At 27.4% G+C, this 25,185-nt stretch overlaps 1 protein-coding gene across 2 annotated transcripts in view; it reads right to left on the reverse strand.

Moving 5' to 3' along the window:
- Positions 1 to 25,185, reverse strand: part of LOC113372304 — a 236,110-nt gene that overhangs the window by 119,814 nt on the left and 91,111 nt on the right. The window lies entirely within an intron of this gene.

Genomic DNA, 25,185 nt, shown 5'->3' on the forward strand with positions numbered 1-25,185 from the left:
TCTTTTGTACTTCCAGCAAATTGTACCTCCAGGTTAACTCTGTTCAAATTTGTTGTATAATATAATATCATTTAATGTTATATGTAATTCTGTAATGTAGTAGAAAACAAATTATTGCCAAGCAACTACTATTAAAAAAATTTTTACAAAAATGCTCAAATTTTTCGTTAGTCTATCCACTAATTCTGGTGGATAATTTATGGATTGGGTAATATGCTGTAGTAAATTAATTCCTGGTCACTTTTGAAACCCTTTAAAGTGACCAGGATATCGTTTTGCAGTTGTGTAGGATATTTGGTCTGGTTAAATTTAGTTTAACTTCTGTATTAAATTGTTTGTTGAGGATCATACGGTAGACAGTGGATATTGATTAAGAAGTAAAAATTTTAAAATTCTATATTTCTTGTGTCCAACAATTATTTAATGGATTTATGGTGATATATATATATATATATATATATATATATATATATATTAGGGTGGTCCTTAAAATGGTCATTTTCGAATTTTCTTGCTCCCAGGGGCACAAATGGTTCCAAATTGATAAAAAAAACAATTCTCTGAAAGTTTTAGCTCTTAATATTAACGTTTAGATAGAGTGCAATTCAATCAAAGTTTTGTATGGAAATAGCATGGAAAATTTTTCAAAATTTTTAAAAATGTTTTTTAGATGTAATTTAGCGAACAAATGAATGAATAAAACTTATTTATTTGTCGCTAAGTTATAGTTAAAACATTTTTTTTAAATTTTCAAAATTTTTTCCATGCTCTTTCCATACGAAGTTTGATTGAATTACGCTCTATCTAAACGTTAATATTAAAGGCTAAAACTTTCAGAGAATTGTTTTTTATCAATTTGGAACCATTTGAGCACCTGGGAGCAAGGAAATTCGAAAATGACTATTTTAAGGACCACCCTAATATATATATATATATATATATATATATAAATATATATATATATATATATATATAAATATATATATATATATATATATATATATATATATATATATATCTAACCATTTTAAAGACACACTTATGATTGTTTACTAGAATATACAGGTCACAAAAAATAGAATTAACCTATTAGAATCTAGAACTTTAGCAAGTATTGTGAATATTATATATCACAAAAACTGATAAATTATTTAACCCTATTCTACATGTAGTACACATTTATAAGCATGTAATTAATAAAAAGTAAAATTTAACATTTTTGTATTATTTATGAAAATGTATAAAAATAAATCATTTCATTCTAAAATTGTTTTATTCTTTCTATGTTTATATTAAAACTGTATAATTATATTCACAGACGGATAATATTTGTTCTTGATACATATGCTATAGGAAATGTAATTCAGAGCATCAGCGCAACCTGAATTGCTCGACATCTAGGCGATATTCGTAAATTATTTATTTAAACTTTGTTTATGAAAGAAAACGTTGTGGAAAATTCTATAAACAAATAAAAATTGTCTTATAATTTTATATTTCATTAATAATACAGTTTTATGCTTCTATAGGGGCTCTAAATTTATTCAATTTTAAGTACTTTTGGCCAAGTGATTGAAGTGTAATTGTAGAGTCGACATCCAGGAAAAACTTCATATTTTGTGTTAATTTTAATAATTACACACACACATATATATATATATATATATATATATATATATACATAATAATTTATATTTCAAAAACTAGTGAAAACCCAATTAATTAATATTTTAGCTGAAGTTTTTTTTTTACAAAAAGTGATCGAAGTTAATTTTTGCAAAACTTGCTGACTTTCAAAATGTGCTTAAATCATAAGTGAAGCTTTTGTAATTGATATTTTGTAATAAGAAATCTACATTATCTACTTTATTTTCTTTATTTAACCAATATTATGAAATATTTTTTTATTTGGTTTACCTAATTAAGGTTTAATTAAATTTAAACATTTTTTTATAGTTCAAGGTAAGTACTTCATTGTGTAAATTATAAAATGCAAATTAAGTCGTGTGATTATTATATTAATTATAATATATTGTTTATTGAAAATAATCCGAAAATAAAACAATTACATCTTATTAAGAATAGAGTTAGTTCCTTATTTATAACTTTGCATTGAAGTATGAAATAAAATGAAATAAATATGAAATGATTTCTGCAAATCCTTGTTGCTTTCTACAAATCTTGACTGCTTTTTTATAAGTTATAATAGCAAAAATCCTGACAGATTTCTACAAATCCTGAGAGCTATTTAAGGGTCTTAACGTATTTCTACAAATCTTGACAATAATATCTCATATCAGATTATTACTGCTTTCGTGAAATCTAATTATTCTTTTGAGATTTCAGCTTTATTTGAGCTTTTTTTTAATAAAATTACAACTCATAAAATATTGCTCTCGCAATCATTGGTGAAAATTAAATAATTTTTCTATGTGCGAATAACAATATTTTACAGCATTTAGGTAAAGCAATGCAAGGATAATAACGGTAATAAAATAATATTCAAATATCTTGAACCCAATAAATTTTATTAATTACCTTTTTACTTAATAGCAACGTAATAAAACGAGTTATGTTATAAGTTATGTAGTTGTGTACATGTGATTGAATGAAACAAAAGTCGTAACTGCAAATATGTTGAAATAAACCATATACAATTTGTTTATAACTATCAGCTAAGGCGGGGTAATGAGATTTGGTTGCATAATGCACAGCTACGCATTTTCTCGGTCTATAAGGAGTCTGTGATACATTAGATGTGTGTCAGATTCTTTGAAATATCCGACAGAAGACGTTGTCGGTTTTGGATGAGCAACCTTTATAGAACAATAATAATCACTAGTGATGCATAGCATCTTAAGGCAGATTGCTGGAACTTTCCTTACCAAAAATTCAATTTCTTAAAAAATATTTTTTTTAACTTTGAAAAAATTAGATTATTAAGAATTTTTATTTTTTTTTTAAATTTTGAACCTATTTTCAAAGCATGGAGCTGCATAGACAAAATATCAAATACGATTAAACATTGGTACGGAACTCATACAAGTGTAAACAAAATTTGTTTTTATTATTAAATACTCTATAAAATATCTGATAATTTCATGTGCATATGTCTAATAATCATTTTTATTATTGGATCTGCAAAACCGTTAGATCTGCATTTCCAAAAATTTCATCAGTTCCTCATTTTGTTAATGCAAATAAAATGTTTGCAAATGTTCCAAATTCTAATCGGACACCCCGTTGCCTCAAAAATTGAATTACCATCTTTAACACTTTTTTCCCAGTATCTTTGAAACAGCTGGACCTGTCTTAAACTAATCAGAACGTCGCCCCGTCAATACAAATCAAATGTTTTTTATATTATCGAAATCGGTTAATCCGTGTTTAAAAAATCGTGGATGTACATACATACATACATACAGGCACATACATTTTTTCTAATTGTAAGGTATGCCAAAAAGTTCAAAAACATCTTAAACATCTTAAATTTTTCATAATATATAACTTATCCTACGGCAAGTTAAATAGGCAATTCTTCCAGGAAAATTTACAGTCAATCAGATTCAGAAGTGCAAAATTGAAGATAATTAGAAAAATGATGCTCACAAATCATTTTTTAAGCAATAAGTTCAACAAAGTAGATTATTCGACGGATAGACAAACTCAATACAGACCAAAGTTTCATTTCATTCAATAAAGTTGCATTTTTGAATTAGTTCAATTTAGTGCAATGGTCAAATCAATTAGTCACTCGATGAATTATGATGAATTAAAAACTCTATTTCGTCAAAATATTCAGGGTTTTATTGTATTGTTTTGTTATGTATTTATTATTTAGCGTTTATTTTTAAAAAGTTCTAAAATATAATTGCATTTTTAAATTGAACTGAATGATTTAGATTGAGCATTAATTTGTTGAAATATTTAGGATTTTATGTTATTGTTTTGTATTTAGTATTTGGCGATTATTTTCAATTAGTTTCTTTTATTTACCTGATTTGATTCACTAAATGATAACCCATATCAAGTGTCAAAATGTTCAAATGAAAAATCAAAATTATTCAATTATTGAATTTGACGAAGTGGTTATAAAAATGAATGATGGATTGGATAAAACGTGAAATAAATTGTAGAAAAATAAAGTTTTTTAATATGACTAGTTCTTAGAGTAGACTCTCTTCGACTCAGTAGATTATAAAAATACAAAACTGCACACAATGAAAACAAAACTTGATTATTAGATCATATTAAACTTAAACTTTATAAATATGACTAACAAATATAAATAGTAAATGAAATATAAACATCAATCACTTTCCAGCGATATGCAAAAAACCACTCAAGCTTTTCAATTTTAATTTTTGCTGCCAACAAAAGATTTGCAAACTCTGACAAGAAATATAAACATAGATACTATGCCATTAATAATATAATTAACGATATAAAATAATTTAATAACTAATTTGAAATATGTTATTTTGGATACTTTTTACAGAATCAAATAAAATATCAACAATGAAATTTTATTCAAAGATCTATATAATTAGGTGCATCTACTTTTTGTATTAACTGAAGTTTTCATTATTTTTGACCTTAAATAAATTATGTACAAATTCCTAAATAATTTTTAGATTATACAAATAATAATTACATCCTTGTTATTGATATAAATTATGAGCATTTATAATATAAAAATTTTAAAAATTACATATGAACTCTACAAGTTAATATATTGTTTTATAGATTTTTCCAAAATTTTATGCAATTTAAAATACGTTGAGCTTGATTATCAATATTGCATTAAAATTTGAAATCTATCTAGAATTTTACTAATCGTTTTGAAACGCAAAATATATGATGGCTAATGACTGTGAGATAGTTATTTCATCATGTAGATATTATATGAAGCCTATAAAAATTTTATAGTTTCATAAGGAATCATTTAAAATATTGAATAAATAGATACATTAAATCTATTAGCAGTAAAATTCATATAAAATATTAGTTGAAGCAAGATCTGTATAAATATTATATAAATTTTTAGTGATTAATGCAGATTAGTGTCGAATTACATGTTTATAAATTTTACAAAATAGACTAAAAAAATTATGTAACTGTCTACAATTACAACACTTACTCTAATCTATATTCCAGATTTGATATCATAACTGACGGGAATGCGAAATAAACCGGAAAACAGTATTTTTAAAATTTAAAAACATATCGAGTTGCAGCACGTATAGAACTTTTACTTATATAACAAGCAATAAACAGAAGTTTAATATATATATATATATATATATATATATATATATATAATATATATAATATTATAGTATAAATAAGAGCACAAAGCACTCGAATTTATTACACTAACATTATTTCATAAATTTAGAGACGTTTTTCATCCTTAACTATCAACTATTATATAGTGTAAATTGAAACAAATATTATTGATTATTTTATAAATAAATTATTGATTAATATATTCAATTAAAAAAATGATTACAGACCAATCTTATACTTTGTCAAAAAGCTTGACGATATGAATAAAAAGTTTAAGACTCTAATCGTAAATAAAAATATACTTTATAAATACTTGTATTTGTAATTGTTCAGAGAACCTAAACAATTTTACCTAAGATTATCATGATATATCTGTAATTATCATCTAAAAGTTATCACAAAGTAATTTATATTAATATCATAAAGTATTGAGTTGATTATAAAAGGAAAAAACTAAACAAACTAATAAATCGGTCAGTCGCTTAATAAATAGAGAAAATTCTCTATAAAATATTGTTAATATTTAATAAAATTAATATAAAATATTATTATTACTAAGAAAATATAAAACGTTTCTACCTTTATTTGATTACTCAGAACATAGTTGACATTACTTTCAAGGTTTCTAATCATTATCGGATAATTTTATTAAATATTTAATCTTTCTATGAATGTGTATTGCCCAGAAATAAAATACATGTTATATATTATATAAATTTATATCATTTATTTATAAAGTATATTTCTATTTGCGATTGTGGAATTAAAAAAATGTTTTGAATCTGATTAAATTATTAATAGCATTTGATTGAGTAACAATAATATTAACCTAATTAATTATCTCAAATAAGGCAAAAATAAAGGATTAACACCAAATCAAACTAACAAAAAAGCTATTTATTATTTATTAAACTAATACCAATCTAAAATATATTTGGTTAACAATAATGCAACAGAGTGTAATGTTTTGAATAACTTACTACTTGAATTTTAATTTTTTTTATTTTATTTCAATATTTAGAGTTTATAAGTTATGAAAGGTGCATTTTTATTATATACATATTTGATGTAATCAATTGATAATTAGTATTTATAAGGTTTACTGAATTAACTTCCCGTGAGGTAAGTTATAGTAATCGCAAAAAAATTAAAATGTAAATTTTCATACATCAATACGTTTCAGAGATTTCCGAACATTTTAGTGTATCTTAGAAAGATGGATGTATATGTATGCATATGTGTATATGTGTGTATATGTGTGCATGTGTGTGTGTGTGCGGATACAAATTTTCGTCGACGATTTTGCAAACACGAATCAACCGATTTGACTAACTTAAAAAACATTTGATTTCTACTGGTAAGGAGACGTTCTGATTAGTTTTTGGCAAAGGCAGGTCTAGACGTTTCGAAAATACGAGACAAAAAGTGTCAAGGAAATTAATTCGTTTAAATCATTCAAAAAATATTTTATCTGAACAATTAAAATTTTTGTAAAGGCAGGTCAGCGTCTCCATAGATTCAATAAAAAAAATAAAAAATAATGCCATTTGGAGGTCAAAAATGAATATTAGATTATCAGATATTTTATAAAGATTATAATAATAAGTACAAATTTTGTATACAATTATATTTTGACGTCATATCAGCTATGCAGCGCATTGCTTAAAAAATTTAAAAAAATATCAAAATACAAAATAAAATCCAATTTTTCAAAAAAGTCATTTTTTTTTAAATTCCAAAATTTATTAAAAATCTAATTTTTTTAAGGTTTTACAAAGTTTTTTTAATAACTTAGTTTTTGGTACTGGAAATACTAGCAATTTGCTTGAGGCAGGATGCCATGCACCACCAATTGTATTATAAAATTAAGTTAAATGGGTATACCGAGCGTTTATTGTTTATTTTAAAATTTTACATATCACACCCTCGTATTTAGTAACGTGTAAACGTGCCAGAAAGTCCTAAATATTTCTTATTATAATTATTCCTAATTCAAGAGAACTTGGAAAATCCACAAAAAATTGAGAATTAGAATAATGTGAGTCGGTTTCGCGCTGACCAATTAAAAATATCTACATTGATCATTTTCACCTCCTCTCGCCATAAATTTTGATAAATCTAACTACAAGGGTATTTTCATATGAGTAAAATTCGTTAGTAGCTGTATTTTAAATTTCTTGATTATAAAAAAAAAGCTTTACTAATTGCGCGAACCTCGCAGTAACAAATAAAACCAATGGTTACTATGATATAGAAAATGTTAAACTCTGTTGCCATTGAATTCAGAACAGTAAAATGGTTTGAAATATGCGTTAATGTTTCTCACAGAGATAATTATTTCATCGTTTATTTTTCAAGAGAATGTCACTAATCAAGTATGAATGAAAAGTATCGATTTTGTTCAGAAAGTTTATAAGGACGACTATTTTCTTTTGTCTTTCGCTGGTTATGAAACGGGTTTAACTTTCACACTTATTTGAATATGCGTGTGATGGCGAGAGAGTATTACAGATTACAAGTTTTATACAATTAGTTTTATTTTCTATTACCTTCTAATGCTCTTCACAACAGGAAGCTTCGGATGATATATAATTTGTAATATAGATTTGCTTCTGCAGATATGTTATTTTGATTATATAACTCGGAATAACACTATATTTTTGTACTAAAAATATGTAATGTGATACGTTGGATGTAACATTTTGCTTCAACTATCTTAAAATTCAATTTTAGAAGAGCAATGAAATTTTCTGTTACTAATAACATATAGTTGTTAGATTTCCGCTTTTGACTTATTTATGATCTTTGATAAGCGTTTATCTCTTTGTCAAATGAAGAAAAGTTTAAAAAATGCACGAAAAAAGAAAAAAAGATTCAAGAAAATATATCATGAAACGGTCTATAATGCAATAAGTAAGATTCAAGTCAAAACTGTTATAAGTCAGATTTAAGTCATTTTCGATCGTGAACATTCAATAGTATCATTCGATTTTCATCTATATTATGCAATATTGCTAAATAAAAGTTATTAAAATAAAAAAATAAAATTTTCATTATTACTTAACTAAATGACATTAAATTTTTTAAGGTAATTTTTTTAAGGCAAGTTTCTAGGCAATCGTTGTTTTACCATATAATGTATTTGTAAACAATTTTTAGAGAATTCAAAAAATTACTAAGTGCATAAATTGTATACTATTACAAATCTTGTTTAATATAATATAATTTCTATTAACAATATTCTTTTGATCATATTTTACTAATAAAATTAATCTGAAAGTTTTACTCACATTGTATGGAAATTGAAAATATAGTAAAATCAAATCTAACACTTTTTTCGTCTTGTGACTCATATAGTTATCGCAAATTCCAATTAATTTATAATAACTTACATAGTCACTGCAGTTTCCAATAAACTCTTTCAGAGTAAAGGCTTTGATATACATATGATTTGCAAAAAAAGAGAGTCATAAATCGAAAAATTGTATTTCATATTAACATTTCCAAACAGTTGATATTATGGGTTTAATAATGTTTTTGTGCATAAATACAACTACAAATGAATCTACTTGGAACAATTAAATAATATTCAACTAAAACATCCTATTACATTTAGTTAAAGATAATTTGTCAAAACCATTTGATATTTGACGTATGAGCCGTCGGCAATTGTTTCATTTTAAATTAGGCTTCTACAAAAAAAAACTGAAAATGTAAAGTTTCTGTTTTGAAATAATATCTAACGTTCCGGTTTTGAAATAATATCAGTTTTTGCACAATCTCCGGATTAACACAAATTTTTCAAGACTAAAACTGGCAAAATCCGTATAGCCATTTCATAGTTTTACCATACCTGACATAATACCGAGCTCTATTATTATATATAAGATTAGACCTACAATTAGCTTAAATTATAATGCCAAATTTTGTTAATAATTTGTATTGATATATTATTAAAAACCTCGAAAACTAACTTAGTTATAATATTTTAATTTGGAGAGCATAATCAAACTATTTTTATCTTAATATATCATGTAGTAATAGCTGAATAAGGAAAATAGAAATATTTGCCTTTTTTATTAAATTGGCCTCGCTTACTTAGAGCATTTAACCCACTTTATTTCTTTTGCACTATTTTTATTATACCAAATATTATTTATTTATTATTATATCCTAAAATATCTTTATAATATCATATGCTATCTGTATATATCCTATACTATCCAATTTTCTTTATAATTGACTTCTTCATTCTTCTTTTTCTTTAGCCTTGTTTCTTCTAACTTCTAATTGTATTCTATCTTAAATCAACAATTCAAATTCGACTAAACACGGAGCATTAGCCACTTCTTCATTCCTATTTCTCTTCTAATCTTGCATTATCTTCTAACTTCTAGTTTTATTCAACTCCTATCCTCTTTTATTTCTTCATTCTTCTTTTTATTTTTGCGTGTTCTATTATTTTGTTTCTTCTTACTTCTAATTCATTAATGAATTCTCCAGAGTCAGTTGCAAAATAAGTAAATGATTTCAAAATATATGCATGAACAATGACAAATTAATCGGCAGAAAATCATAATAAGCCTGAAGCATATCATATTAAATGATAGAAGACATTATTCAAGAACTTGGAAGCCAACTATTAAAATGTTCATGGCTATTAAATGTTGGTTTATGAATTGTACTGCCTATAAAATAAATTTACTGAATCGAATTAAGAATTCTGTAAAATAGTAGGACCATTTTTTAATTGTGAGATGGAAATGGTTAATGTCAGAAAATTACTGATATTAAAGAGCAATCTTAAAAATAACTGCAAATATAATTTGGAATAGATCTGATGAAGCAAATCGAAGTGCAAAATAACCATGATTTCATCAGTTGTTTAGTAATTTTTTTATTTATTTAACGTCAATCTAATATATGCAGTTTACTTTAGAAAATATAAAATGAACAGAAATATAATAACATGTTAAAATATTAGTCAAATAATGTATATTTTGAAAAGTGTCTAATAATGTGATAAGCCAAAGATTATCTGTTAGAAAAAAAACTAGATATGCTCTTTCTGATGCTATATAATGTTGGCTGATAATTTCATAAAACTTGATTGATTAAACTATAATATTTACTATTTCACATAGTCATGTATATTTAAGAATATCATTAAATATTAAATAACTTATTAGTTATAAATGGAAAAGACACACGGTAACCCCAAGAGGTCAATTTTCAATTAAGTTTCAATTTATTACTTGCGTAATGAGTAACTTCTTATCACATTTTAATCAGACAAGCAGAAAGTGAAATTAAATTTTAGTTAAAAATGTTAACTTCATCTATTTGATAAATAACAGATTCCAATGGATTTTTGCGTAGTGTTAAAATTCATCATAAAATATTATAGTTTTGAGGAAATTATGAAGTTGTGAAGAGTAATCAATGAAATGAAAATTTATAGTATATTTTATATTTATATTATGTATTATATTTTATTTATCTAATAAATAAAGTTGATACTTTGATAATAATCAATTTCACTTCTCATTTGACTAATTTTAATGGGGTAAGTGGGCACTTGTTACACAAGTATGTAATATATAATAATAAATTCAAAACTGAGCCCTCGGGTCTTTTATCGAAGTAAAACTTCTTTAGGCGCGACTAGGGTGTAAATCCGTACAAATGCAACGGAAGTTGCGTTACGCCCGAACTGTACGTCATTCGCTCTCTATGAAATCATTTCAATACGGGTCCATTGTGATTAGTTGTTGTGTATGGGAATAGAGATCTGTCGTTGTATGCGTACCGGGATCAACATTGCATGCGGTATCAGCAAGCAAATCGGCATAGATAAATGAACATTTTAAAGTTACATCGAAGAATATGAAGAATCAGAACATTATTTTACCCGGTTTCTTGAAAATAATTAAACTAAACATTTGTGTCGAGTACTATACGTAAGTCTATTGATTAGAAATTCTTTTTATATTATTCGTAGTTTCTATAACTCTTTGAAGTTATTAAAATGAAAAACATTTTATAGGCAAAACAGATATTACAGCTGTTCAAAGAATGAGATTATATCGTCAGCGAAAAAGTAAAAAAATATACAAGCAGTCAATGAATGTATGTTAATTTTAATTACTTGAAGTTCTTTAAACACAATTACATGATTAGTGATGTTGCGAAAACAATATTTGTTTAGGCGTTGTTTAACATAATCCACTGTGTGAACGAATATTATAGAAATTACGGCAATTACTTCATTTCCCTAACGAAGGTCCAAGTCCTTAATGCTAATTACAATGACAAACCGTTCGTGTCATATTTGAAGTTTGACTTTATTTAAGTCCTTATTAAAGACTTGAAGTATTACATTATTGTTTTCAAATATTATACATATTTTTAATGCTATTATAAAAATATAATTTATAATTTATCATTATATAAATGTGTATAATGATTGACACTAATAAATGTATGCATCACGAGTGTTACCATATTATTAATAAACATTTAAAATTGTTATAGGATGTATTTATTTTTACTTAAATGCCATCTTGCGCAGTAGCTAATAAGTTTTACTTCAATCGCATGTGAACCTTACGGGCACTTACAGATATCGGGAATTTCATCTAAAATTTACCACTTACACCTAGTTTAACTGGAATTCGACTTGTGTAGTATATTTTAAATATTCATTACATGCTCCATATCAGTTTTATGCAATATCTAATAGGTATATGGCAATTAAATGATTCGAGTATATAGAACAAGATGAGAAAGTAAATTCCCATGTCTTCATGTAAATTATATATTGTGCGTTAAGAAAATATCTCATTGCGTTATTTCTATTACGTTGTTTTAAACATGTACCTATCGTTATATTGATGTAATATACGATCCTATGATGTGATCTTCCGTATAGGAAATGCCCATTGATCTGCTGGATAGTATTTCCAGTTTATGATTCAATTTATCGCAAATCATATAATGGAATAACATCATTAAGTAAATTTGTAAAATAAATTATTAGCTGATGATAATTCTATTGAGAGGTTAAGTAAGAGGTTTGCAGAAATCGGAAGTAATTTGGCTTGACGGTTTCAAGATTATTATTATAAGAAACAATAAATCAATTTTATGTAATTTGACTCATTTGTGAGTTAATTTTCTAGTAACACAGTTAATTCGTTTATTATATGTACTTGATGTTCCAGGAAACAACGTCAAGCCAAAACTGGATGACAGTATTAATTGCAACTACTATTAATGACAAAAATTAACAATTATCATGCAGTTTGAAAATTCAGTTTTCAAGTGCAACCTAGAGCTTTCGTTAAACTGGGTTCATTTTGACGAAAATGTAGTTGAATTTTATTAGCTTTTTCCTGAATACTTTGGAACCATAACCGTGAACAACATTTTCAGAACGATAGAACTCAATTATAACTATTGCTCGAACTATTTGTTTAACTATGAATTTACTTTTTTTTATATTTGTCGAGGTCGGCCTTAGGTAAGCGGGTTAAGAGTGACTGGACTTCATTCAGAGGTTCCGGGTTCGATACACACTTCGAGCAGCCTATTGTCAAGCAGCAGTAACAACAATTTTCACTTAGAAATATAGATAGTAATCTGTTTCTAAGTGAAAATAGTCTTTACCTGGCATTGCTGCAACAATAAAAAGTCTACTTTAATATATAAATTCTAATCATAAAATTATCATATATGGACGTATTAACCATTGGGTTACCATCTACTCTACGACGTGAGGTTTTAATAACTAAAATAAGAAAATAAAAAAATGGCAGCTTTAAAACGCTCCATTTTATACCTATTAAACATTACAGAATGTATACTTTATAAAGATTTACTTGTTTCTCTATTTGCTAAAAAAGACTCTTCAATCTCAAATAACCAGATAAAAGATATATTTATTAACTGTTAAGCGTTTTTCTCTAATATGTATTTAGCTAGTAAATACTATAAATATTACATTATTTTGATATGAGTAAGTTGAAGGTAATTAATTAAGAGAAATAATAAAAAATATAAGTCAACATTTTTATTCGTGATTTTTTTGTAGTAGTAAGAAGTACTAGAATTTAACAATAATCAATCTCCATAAATTGCATAGTTCACGTAATATAAAGAAATTCTAAAGAACTCAGTATAAAACAAATAATTATATAAATACACATAATAATATATGATATTAAAATACACAATATTGTAATAAAATTAGAGATTTTTTCTCTACTAAATTTTCTCTCTTTTCTCTCTAAATCATATTACATCAAGGCTGAAGTTGTTACCACAAAATTATGACAGATCTAAATGAACAAACAAAGTATGTAGAGCAACTATATATCGAAAGCATCAATATAGCAACACTGGGATAAGTAAACATATTAAATACAAGTAAAAACGGATATCAGTACTACTTGATATCAAGCTGGTCGAAGTGAATATAAGGCATAAAACTCTATTACAGCAAGGCCAAAGTGGTTACCACAAAATCACGACAAATCTAAATAAACATACAAAGAAAGTATAGTATGTAGAACAACTATATATCGAAAGCAACTATATAACAACACCGGGATAAGGATAGTTATACTAGTAAACATATTATATACAAATAAAATTGGATATCAGTACTACTTGATATCAAGCTGGTCGAGGTAAATGTAAGGATTCAAATCGTATTACAGCAAGGCCAAAGTTGTTACCACAAAATTATGACAGGCCTAAATAAACATACAAAGAAAGTATAGTATGTGGAACAACTACGTATTACAAGCTGATTTTTGTTTGGTTAATTATTTAAGAACACCTTAGAAAAAAAAGGAATTGTTTACATAATTACATTACAATTACAGGAAATCCGTTTGAATTAGCAAAGTGAATTGGCCCATCTTGACGGAAGAGCTTATGGAAACCAGGTTTATCGAATAATTCTCGATAATGGGTGTGATCCATCGTCATTATGCAATTCTCATCCCAACACGAGACAAGACAAGACAACAACACAAGAGGTCAACAAATGCAACATGAAAGATGCTGCAACGTTACAAAGGTCATCAACGCGAGAACATCTTAGAATCGCATCACTAACCTAAACTTGTTTCTCAAAGTACAAAGGCATTATGGACATTCCTTGACTTTAAAATGTTATAATATTCAGTGGAAATAGCATCTGAGAAAAGGAAACTGATAATGTATCGATTTTGTATCGAGTTAATATAAGGTATTGGTAAAATGGATTTTTATTGATTAAATCTATATCAAAATTGATTCAACCGTAGGATAAGTCGCAACAAAATCAGAATGAAAATTTTTGTATATCTTTACGGTTCACAGACGCCCTGAACCTTATGGCATGCCGAAGAAAAAAGAAAGCAAGTTTTCGGCCGAAAATGTAGACGAAAATTGCGGACACACAAAACACACACACACACACACATCCATTTTTTCTGTATGTCAAAATGTTCAGAAACCCCTGAAACATGAAGATATGCAAAAAAATTTATTTTCGATTTCTGGCCCATTACTATAACTTACTCTACGGGAAGTAGAGTAAATAATTATATAATTAATTAATATAAAATAAAGTAAATTGAAGTTTAAATCAAACGTAAGTATGTGATTCTTTTAATTCTAAATATATACAGTTATTTAGTGTAAGAAAAATTATTGCATTACATTGGTATCTGGAAACTGCAATAATCAATTTTAGAGCTATTACAAAATGATTTTACAATGATTTGGATATACAATGAACGATGCCTCGAAGAGAATTATCTGGAAAAATCATTAAGTTGGGAAAATTAATCATGAGTTAATGTAATTAGCCAGAGTGCCTCAGGAAGAATAAAATTCAAGAAAATAAGAAGAATTTAAAAATGGACATTATATGCCCAAATCAGTTATTATTTCATTTCATTTAGACGATGCTAGCAGTTCGATTATATTTTGTATAAGCGTTTATATATATGTTATACCAACTTTATGCTTATTTATCATTTTTACCTTTTCCTATAACACAAAAAACATAAAGTTGTGTGTATGTGCAGATACATTTTGGTTTTGAGAGCGCAGATCAACCGATTTGAATGATTAAAAAAAAATTCGATTTCTGTTGATAGGGAGATGTGCTGATAAGGCATACCATGGATGCAAGCAGTCTCGGCCGTTTTGAAGGTACGGTGCAAAAAGTACAAAGAATTGCAATTTAGTTTTTGAGTGAACAGAGCGTCCGATTTGGAAAATTCAAAAAACATTTCACTTGTATTAACGAATTGAAGAATTGATGAAAAAAATTCTGAAAGGCAGCTCCAAAAGTTCCAGAGTTCAAATAAAAAATTAAACAAGTGGGGCGCATGGCATCGTGCCTTAAGGCAAATTGCCAAAACTTCCCGTACCAAAAAAAACTTTTGAGAAACTATAAATTTTTGCCAAAAATTTACTTTTGAGAAAAAAAAGAGTTTCTGAAAAAAAAGTTTTACTTTGAAATATTTTGGAAATCCTAAACTTTTTCTCAAAGCAATCATACTGCTTTATCTGCCGAGGACGAAATATGGAAGCGCGTAAGCGCCGAGTCGCCGTCTAACGGATACACATTGGTACGGAATCCATAGGAATATAAACAAAGTTTATACGTTGTGTCAAAATCTTTATAAAATATCTGATAATTTTATGAGCATAATATGTCTAATGATAATTTTTAACCCCAAATTGCATTTTTTTTTACTTTTTTCACAAGATCTCTGAAACCGTTAGATCTGCCTTCATGAAAATTTGATCAATTCTTCATATTGTCAATACAAGTAAAATGTTTTATAAATTATTAAAACGCTCTGTTCTCTTAAAAACATTGTATAAAAAAAGTATTTAATTAATTCATAATTAAAAAAAAACATCTAAGCTTACAATTTACCAAATTATTAAGATCAAGTAGCATACGGAGAAAATAGTGTTATTACTTAATTCTTGCATAACAGAAAACTTAACACAAATTACGAATGACTTGTATATATAATAGTGTGATTACAAATCGGTTCGAATTACATCAATAATATCCCAGAAGAAACAGTAGCTCTTTGCAAACAGATCGCTTAACTAGATCTTTCCTATCACATTGCATGTTTTTATACCGATCGAACAAACATACAATTACCTCTATTTATAGTGTATGTTACAATGTATAATAAAGTTGATTATTTTTAAATTCAAACATCATAATAAATCCATAAACGAAACCTTGCAATTATTTTAAAACCTGTAAAATATATAGGTGAATATAGGTTGCAAGTAATAAATGTGACGTATTCAATTCTATTATAATTCTATTTGTTTTAGTTTATAGGCAATTTTATTTGAAAAAAATCTAATAAGTCGTGATAAGTTAAAAAGGTATTTGACGATCACAGACACATTTCAATAAAATATTTGCCAACACTTTTTTAACTAACATCTAAGTAGTTTTCTCTTTTTTATCAAAATGATTAGGAAGAGTGATAAAGATCCGTAGAAAGATATATAAACTTCACCTAAACATAAAGTGTTTATATATTTGAATGTTACAAAGACATCTCTGAATTAAGCCTTTACAATAATGTTTTTTAATAGGTAGAGCGGAACTAAAAGATCCACTACCGATATCTCAAAAATACGTAAAGTTACGATATTTTTAGCAACAATATTTGAAAATAGATGGAAAAATTGTATAACCAGCTATCACCTTAATTCTTACGACGTTCCTATCGGAAAAAAGCGAAAATATTTGAAAATCTATCATAAAAGTATTTTCTTTAGCTGTTAGTTTTTTTGATCGTGAGCACTGTTGTTTAGTTTGCGTCACCTTAATATAATTTTTAAGTATAGGTTAATCAATGAAATTTATATTTCGCATTGGTTGAATAATGTAGCATATATTTTGTAAAACTCCTTTAAAATTAAGACGTTGGACTTGTTTGCTTCTTATCTGTCTCAATTTACGTTGTTTACGGGGTAAAAAGAACCGGGTTATAAATTTTTGAAATGCAGCAAATTAAACACATTTCTACAATGATGAATTAGCTCGGAGTTTTACTAATTATAGTCAGATACTTGTTTGTTTGGTATGGATAATTTGTTGTTATATTGTTAGTTTCGTTTTCATAGTTGCTCAAAATCGAATTGGACCCAAATTATATACGAAGGAGAATTGCATGCTTTAATAATATTATTACTCACCATGAGTAGTGTAAGATAAAAGAACTACATCTTGAAAAAATATCCAAACTTTTATATTTATTATTACTATTTTATTATCTACAATTAAATTAACTATGTACTATTACTGCAAACTATCAAACCACTATCATTATCAACTACAAACACCTCTATGAAATTTAGTAGGGTTTGAAATAAGTTCCGAAGAACACAGTATACTGTAATAATTTCATTCAGAGACAACATAGCCCTATCTCAAAAATTTTTCAAGTTATAGGCGTTTAAACGTTTGAAAATTGAAAATTTGAAACAGTTTTTGCGAATATCTCGCGAACGGTAAGAGGTATCGTAATATTTTTTGCACTGGGTTAAAGATTCTTTAATTTAAAATATATCATCGAAAAATATCAAAGTCCTATGTTAAAACATTCAAGAAAAATGCTCAAAAACAGGCAAAAAAGTTAGATTTCTTAATTTTTCACAGACTTCCCGGACACGTAGAAACATCAAATAATAACGAGGTAAATTGTTATGTGGGCCAAAATAACGACAAGCAAACTGCATTTCAATATTCTCAAAGGTTGCCGAATATATCGGAAAAAACTGAAATCACAGCATGACCTAAGGTCATACATATTTTCACGATTTTCGTCGGAAAATTTAAGATTTTTTTTTTTTTTTTTTTTTTTATTCATTTATTATTTTACAGCAATCAGAACAGTACTTATATTCTATGAGCTGCATTGCTATATATATATATATATATATATATATATAAACTAAAAAAAATAAACTAAATAAGAATAAATAAAAATAATAACATAAAAATAGTAACTAATAATAATAGTAACATATAATAATAGTAAATAATAAAATAATATAATAATACTACAAAAAAAAAATTAAATTAACTAACATATTTTGATGATTACTCTAAAAAATATAGAAATTGTTCCATTAAACAATTTGCTAGATTAGGATATTATCCATTGGTGATTTACGCTTGAGCCTCCTGGAATGTGGCATCTCAAGCAGTTGTGCAACTATTTTATTTGGGTGGGCTTCTAGTTTTTGAAAGTGGTGGACACTGAAGTTTCTTATTACTTCCTCGATATATAAAATATTCAGATCGTCATGTATGGTCTTGTTACTGACGAACCACGGGGCATCAACTATCTGTCTGAGTATTTTTGATTGGGCACGCTGCATTAATGCTATATGAGACTTGCTGGCACATCCCCATAATTCAATACCGTAAGTCCATATAGGTTTTATCACTGTTTTATAAATTAATAATTTATTTTCAAGGGATAATTTTGACTTGCGTCCTAATAGCCAATATATTTCTGCAGTTCTAATTTTTATCGCTTTTACTTTTGAGCAAATGTGATCTCTCCAGGTCAGTCTACGATCAAGATGCATACCCAAGTATTTGACACAATTATTACTTGGTATTTTTCGTCCATAAAAGTAAACACTTGGGCATGTTGACTTGTTGAGAGTAAACGAAATATGACTCGATTTACTTTCGTTAATTTTTATTCGCCATTTCCTTGTCCATTTCCTCAATAATATTAAGATGGCTTTGCAGATTGCTTGATGCAACAGATGCATCGATGTGTGTTGAAAGTACTGCAATATCATCAGCGAAAGTTGCTGTTATGGTCGATTGTAATGTTGGAAAGTCACTTGTAAATAGAATATACAGTAAAGGGCCCAAAACACTTCCCTGTGGAACACCTGCTTCGATTTGATGAGATGCTGAAGTATTTGAGTTAACGCGGACTCTAAATTTCCTACCATCAAGGTAGGATTCTAGAATATTGTAATACCTACTTGGAAGTAGAGAGCCAATCTTGAATAAAAGGCCTTTATGCCACACCTTGTCGAAAGCTTGGCTCACATCTAGAAAAATCGCGGAGCAGAATTTCTTAGCCTCAAAGGTATTATTGATTACGCTTACAATTCTATGGCACTGTTGAACTGTAGAATGTTGGTTCCGAAAGCCGAATTGATGGTCTGGAAAAATATTTGTATTAGCTAAGATGTTTTGGAGTAGCAGTTTTTCAAGCACTTTCGAGACGATAGGCAAAAGGCTGATCGGTCTATATGAAGAAACCATGTTTGGATCTTTTCCACTTTTATGTATCATTTTTACTATGGATGTTTTATAGAAGGTTGGCCAGTAGTTTAATCTTATTATCGAATTGTATATATAAGTTATTAGGATAAATCCCTTCTTTGGCATTTCTTTAAGCATTCTTGAAGTCACCAAGTCAAATCCAGGAGATTTCCTATTCTTCAGTTTAGCAATTTCTTTAACTATCATTTTTAAAGAGAAGAAATTTATACTGTTTTCAGAGTTCACTAAGGTAAATGAAGTCAAACTGGTGTCCGCTGTATTTGAGAGATCTGGATTAGGTTGAAAAACTGAACTCAGATATTCAGCAAATAGATCAGCTTTTTCTGCGTCACTTCTTGCCCAGTGTAGGTGATTGCGCTCATCCCATCGAATAGGTGGATTTCTAATTTGAGGTTTTTGTTTGTGTTTAATAGGATTCCAGATTGAATTATCAAATCTATTAAGATTTGATACATACTTGTTAAAGTTCTGGTTGGAAATCTCTCTGAGCCTCAATTTAAGTCTGTTGCTTAAATTATTAAAAATATTTCTATCCGAAGGTAAATGACTTGATTGCCATTTGCGTCTTGCTCTCCTTTTATCTGCTAATAAATTTTTAATTTCCAAGGACAGCGATTGCTCCTGCTTGACGGTTGTTTTTGGAGTAGCTATTACAGCTGCTGCATGAAGAATTTTGTTAAACTTGTCAACAGCGTGGTCAATCTCTGCTGGATTTTTTAGACTAATTTTGAGATTTATCTTCTCTTCTATTTTACAACGGTATAGCTCCCAGTTAGTTTTTGTTGAATGAAGTCTAACAGGATTACAGACGTTCATAATAGAAGAAGAAATAGTGGCAATAATCGGGGAGTGATCTGATGAAAGATCATAGCTTGGATTAACATCAGTATACTTGGAATTTAAACCTTTTATTATAAAAAAATCCAGTAAATCCGGCTTCTTTCTTATGTCAGTAGGCCAGTAGGTTGGAGTTCCTGTGGAAAGAGTAGAATAGCATTGTTGATCAAGAACTTCATAAAGTGTTCTTCCCTTTGGATTGATCAGTCTTGATCCCCAAAACGTGTGCTTGCTATTAAAGTCTCCGCCGACAATAAATTTACTTCCAAGCGACCCAAAAAAATCTGAGAATTGTGAAGCGCTAATCTTATGCCGGGGAGGACAATATACTGCAGAAATAGTTAATGGAAAAGAAGAAAGTTGAACTTGGATTGTTGTTGCTTGAAGGAATTCTTTGTCATACTTTTGGAGTTCATAATGAGAAATGTTGGACTTGATCAATACGGCTGAGCCACCGTGTGCTGTACCATCTGGATGACATGTATGATAAATATAGTACTGAGGAATAAATAAGTTGGAGTATTTAGTGAAGTGGGTTTCACTTACTAGTAATATATCAATTTTATTTTCATTAAGGAACACTATCAATTCATTTTTATGCTGTAAAAGCCCATTTGCATTCCATAATCCTAATCTTAGAAATTTGAACATTATTTAGGTTTATTTATAAGCGTGGATAACATGTTTATCATCATTGTGTTTTGCTGCATGAGTTGATTGAACATACTTTTGAACTCATTCAAAAAATGGAAGAGACTTGAATTAATACTTTCTGAAATTTCTGATTTACTAGATTTGATTGCTTGAGCATATGACATATGTTCTGAATTAAAAAGATTTTCATTACGATGATTAAAAGTAGAATGTTTTGCATAATTTGGATGATTATCCGAATAATTTTGATTAGTCGCACTATTGCTATTGGTGTTTATTTTAGGTTTACTGTTCAAGAGGTTTTTATAAGTTAGGCAACCCCTATAATTTGCAGTATGGGACTCTTCACAATTAGTGCAAAATGCAGGTAATTCTTTTGATTTTGTACATTTTTTACTCTCATGTTGATCACCACATTTTACACACCTAAATGGCCGGTTGCAGTAAGATTTTGTATGACCATACATTTGGCATCTACTGCACTGTGCTATTTCGGATGATCTCATTGGAGGTTCAAAATGCACAATTTGATTTAGGATTTTATTTAATTTGAAGATATCGGAGTTATTGCTGCTTGGCTCTAAATCAACATAAAACATGTTGAGTGGTAATTTACTTCTAAAGTGAATAACATTTGTTATATTCCTAACTTTATGCCCAAAAGTTTCAATTGCTGTTTTTGAGAATTAGCATACAGAGTGGTCATGCATATATTTCATGACCACTCTGTATGCTCTTTCGCTGCTAATCTGATAGGTATGAAAAACTGCTTTACGACCTCGGAGATATTTAACGAGGTTTTTATAATCATCAACAGAAGAAACAATAAATTTGATTATATCATTAGGAAATGTTTTAGTGGTAAAATTTTTGATATTTAGAATAGTTTTGATTTCATCAACCATACCTCGGAAATCAACCACACCGTAAATAAAAACTGGTGGTGGCAAATTTTTTTTTGATATTTCTGAAACAGCAATAGGCTCTTTGTTTGTTAACACGTTGAATCTATTTGTTAGTTGAATTGGCTGATCTACTTGTCGGTTTGGACGTTTCCTTTTAGGACTATCAACAACTTGCCAAGGAATGGAATTATAATAAGTTGAGGGCTCGTTGCAGGATTCCATTTGTTCTTCATTCATGTTGTTGTTGCATATTGTAGGATTTACGAAATTACTTGCTGGCTGTGACTCATGTAAAAGATGTTCACTGTCGGGACTGCAGTTAAGCACTTTATCAACTTCAACTAACGGAATTGGTGGAATATATGGTTCATTTTGCATAATTATTAATTATGCCTTAATTAACAGTTTTTTAAATTATATATTCAATGAACAAAAATAAATGTACCTTTACGGGTACATTTATTTGATTATTATATAACACTTCACTATTAAATTCAATTTATATTTCACTTTGGATGATAACAATGTTTGTTTACAATAACGTGAGGCACAGTATACCTGGCCGAAGGTTCGAAGCGAACTGAGGTCAACTGATAAGAAATAAATATTGAATATTTATTGATCCGATGCTACCTGTACGGCAGTTGGTTTCGAACTGAAAATTTAAGATGATCACATTATATGGCAGGTTCCTTATGACGCCATACAAATATTTTTGATCGTAGTTTAAATAGTTTTTAAGATATACGCATTTGAAATATGCAAAAAGTAGCAGATGGTTTTTAGCAAATATCTAGCGAACAACGAAAGGTATCATAAAATTTTTTGCAGTTGTAATATATGTATAAGCATTTCTTCCAATTCAGTGTGACAAAAGTCAAATAATTTAGATTTGATGATTTTGAATTTTCCATATAAGTTTAAAATTATAAATCTATAAGAAATACATTTTGTCTTTCGTGTGCGTTGGTTGAAAGCGAATAAAACTTGTTTTATGCGCAGGAATTATATTGAAAGTAAATATTATATCGGTTAATCTATAATAGTAGGTGATATCGACATCAGAATTATTGGAGCAATTACCGTATCAATGTATTGTTCAAGTAAGATGTCTGAAATAAATGCGGTAGTTCGAGAAAGAACAATTCTATTGTTATTTTAGACGCTTTAGTGTTCAAATTCAAATGAGAAATATAAGACTGTGCGAATCAAACTCGTGAAGGTCGTATTCAGATATTTAATTATTCTATTCAAAGCTCATTTTAAGTTGCAGCATATTTCTTGTGTCGCAAATTTTGTATTGTTATGTAACCGTGGGGGTCAAAATGTTTTAGAAGATTTCATTATGGTAATCACACAAACGTATAAAATCATCAGTAACTAAGTATTTGGTAACAGTAATACAGTTATTAAAAAAAATCAAAATTAAAAATTGGTACGACCTCTCGATAATTTTAATTTACCTTAAAAAAGTCTATAAGTAAATATATTTATCACATAAGCCATATTTTTTTAAAAGAATAGATAATGGTTCAAAAATTATAGAATTCATGTTTCAATTGACTTGCATTTACGGAAAAAATTAATAAATCCAAAAATGTGGTCATATTTGATATGTTGATCTGTAAAAAGTCCTCAACATTATGTTCACATTTGATTCTAACATTTTATTTATAATAATGACAAAATATTAATGTTTTTTTTTATTTTGAGAGAGAAGACTAAAAAAAACTAAGATTATAAGATTACTCCTAGGTTTCTATAAATTAATTAATTCTTAATTTAAAAAGCCCAAAGAGATATAAAACAAATCACGCATGTGATGTTTCATGTTAAAACTGAGAAAACTCAAAATACGAAAAATACCTACAATATCACCAATAAGCTTATTGACTTACTGTTAATTTACAATTACAAAATCGCAAATAAAACCAGGTCATTATTAGTAATAAAATAAATTATAATTAAATTGATTGTATCTATTCTATGAATTCTTACCAATATTAAATAAGTATTTGGAATGCAGATGTCGTTTTAATATCCAGTTTTAATAAGCAGGTCAAGGTAAAGTTAAATTATCAAGTCATTTGCTAATATAAAACAAATTAAAATTAATATTTTGTTCTCAGAAATATAGATTACTATTGAAATAATATTTATTTAGTGTAACATCTTAATATTGAATCTCAGCAAGCATTTGCCATTTCTTTCTAAGTTTTTTAGCTAATAATCAGTTTAAAAAAATGATATTAAAAATTAATTGAATTTAAGAAAATGTATACATTATTGTAGTTGCCTAATATTATGCTGAAATTTCTAAAGTAGATGGTGAAAATTTATTATTAGTTTATTGTATACATAATTTTATATATAAGTTAATAAACTATTCAGAGGCTACTTTTCTCCTTTTTCGTCCTTATATAATATATAAAATATTGTATAAATATAAATATATAGGCAATGATATAAAACTAGAAATTTTTGGGTATAATACCCCAGGGTAGAAAAACCCATATGTAATTCACTGTATTTACCAATTAATTGAATAAATTTTTATTGCTGTCAAAAAAGAGGCTATCAGATCACTCTTTTAAATGCTAAATGTAGCTAAACAAGCTCTATCTACATATTTTTGCGACTTCAATTTAGATTAAACAAAAAAATTATGAGCTTTTTTAGCGATTTTTCTTTGAAAAAATCTTTTTTTCAAAAAAAGTTAAAGCTATATTTTGAATGGAAACAATTCGAATTAATCAATTGATATGATATAATCATTAAATTTTTTATTTATTGTCAAGGGTAGATTTGTAACGTTAAACAAAGAACATAATTTAAATGGTCCAAATGGTTCCTAATGGATAAAAAACAATTCTCTCAAAGTTTTAGCTCTTAATATTGTTTTTTTTTTGATAGTGCACAATTCAATCAAAGTTTTGTATGGAAATGGAATGAAAAAAATTTCAAAAATTTGAAAAATATTTTTATATATAATTTAGCGAACAAATTAATGAGTTTTACTCAAAATTTGTCGCTGAGTTATACCTAAAAACTTTTTTTTTATCACTTTTGTTTTTTGTTTTTTATCACTTTGGAACCATTTGAGCCCTTGAGAGCAAGGAAATTCAAAAATGTCCA

Source organism: Ctenocephalides felis, unplaced genomic scaffold (genome assembly GCF_003426905.1).
Source record: "Ctenocephalides felis isolate EL2017-DRISC unplaced genomic scaffold, ASM342690v1 CF-g0.4_SCAFFOLD_01604, whole genome shotgun sequence".
Classification (NCBI taxonomy): Eukaryota; Metazoa; Arthropoda; class Insecta; order Siphonaptera; family Pulicidae; genus Ctenocephalides; species Ctenocephalides felis.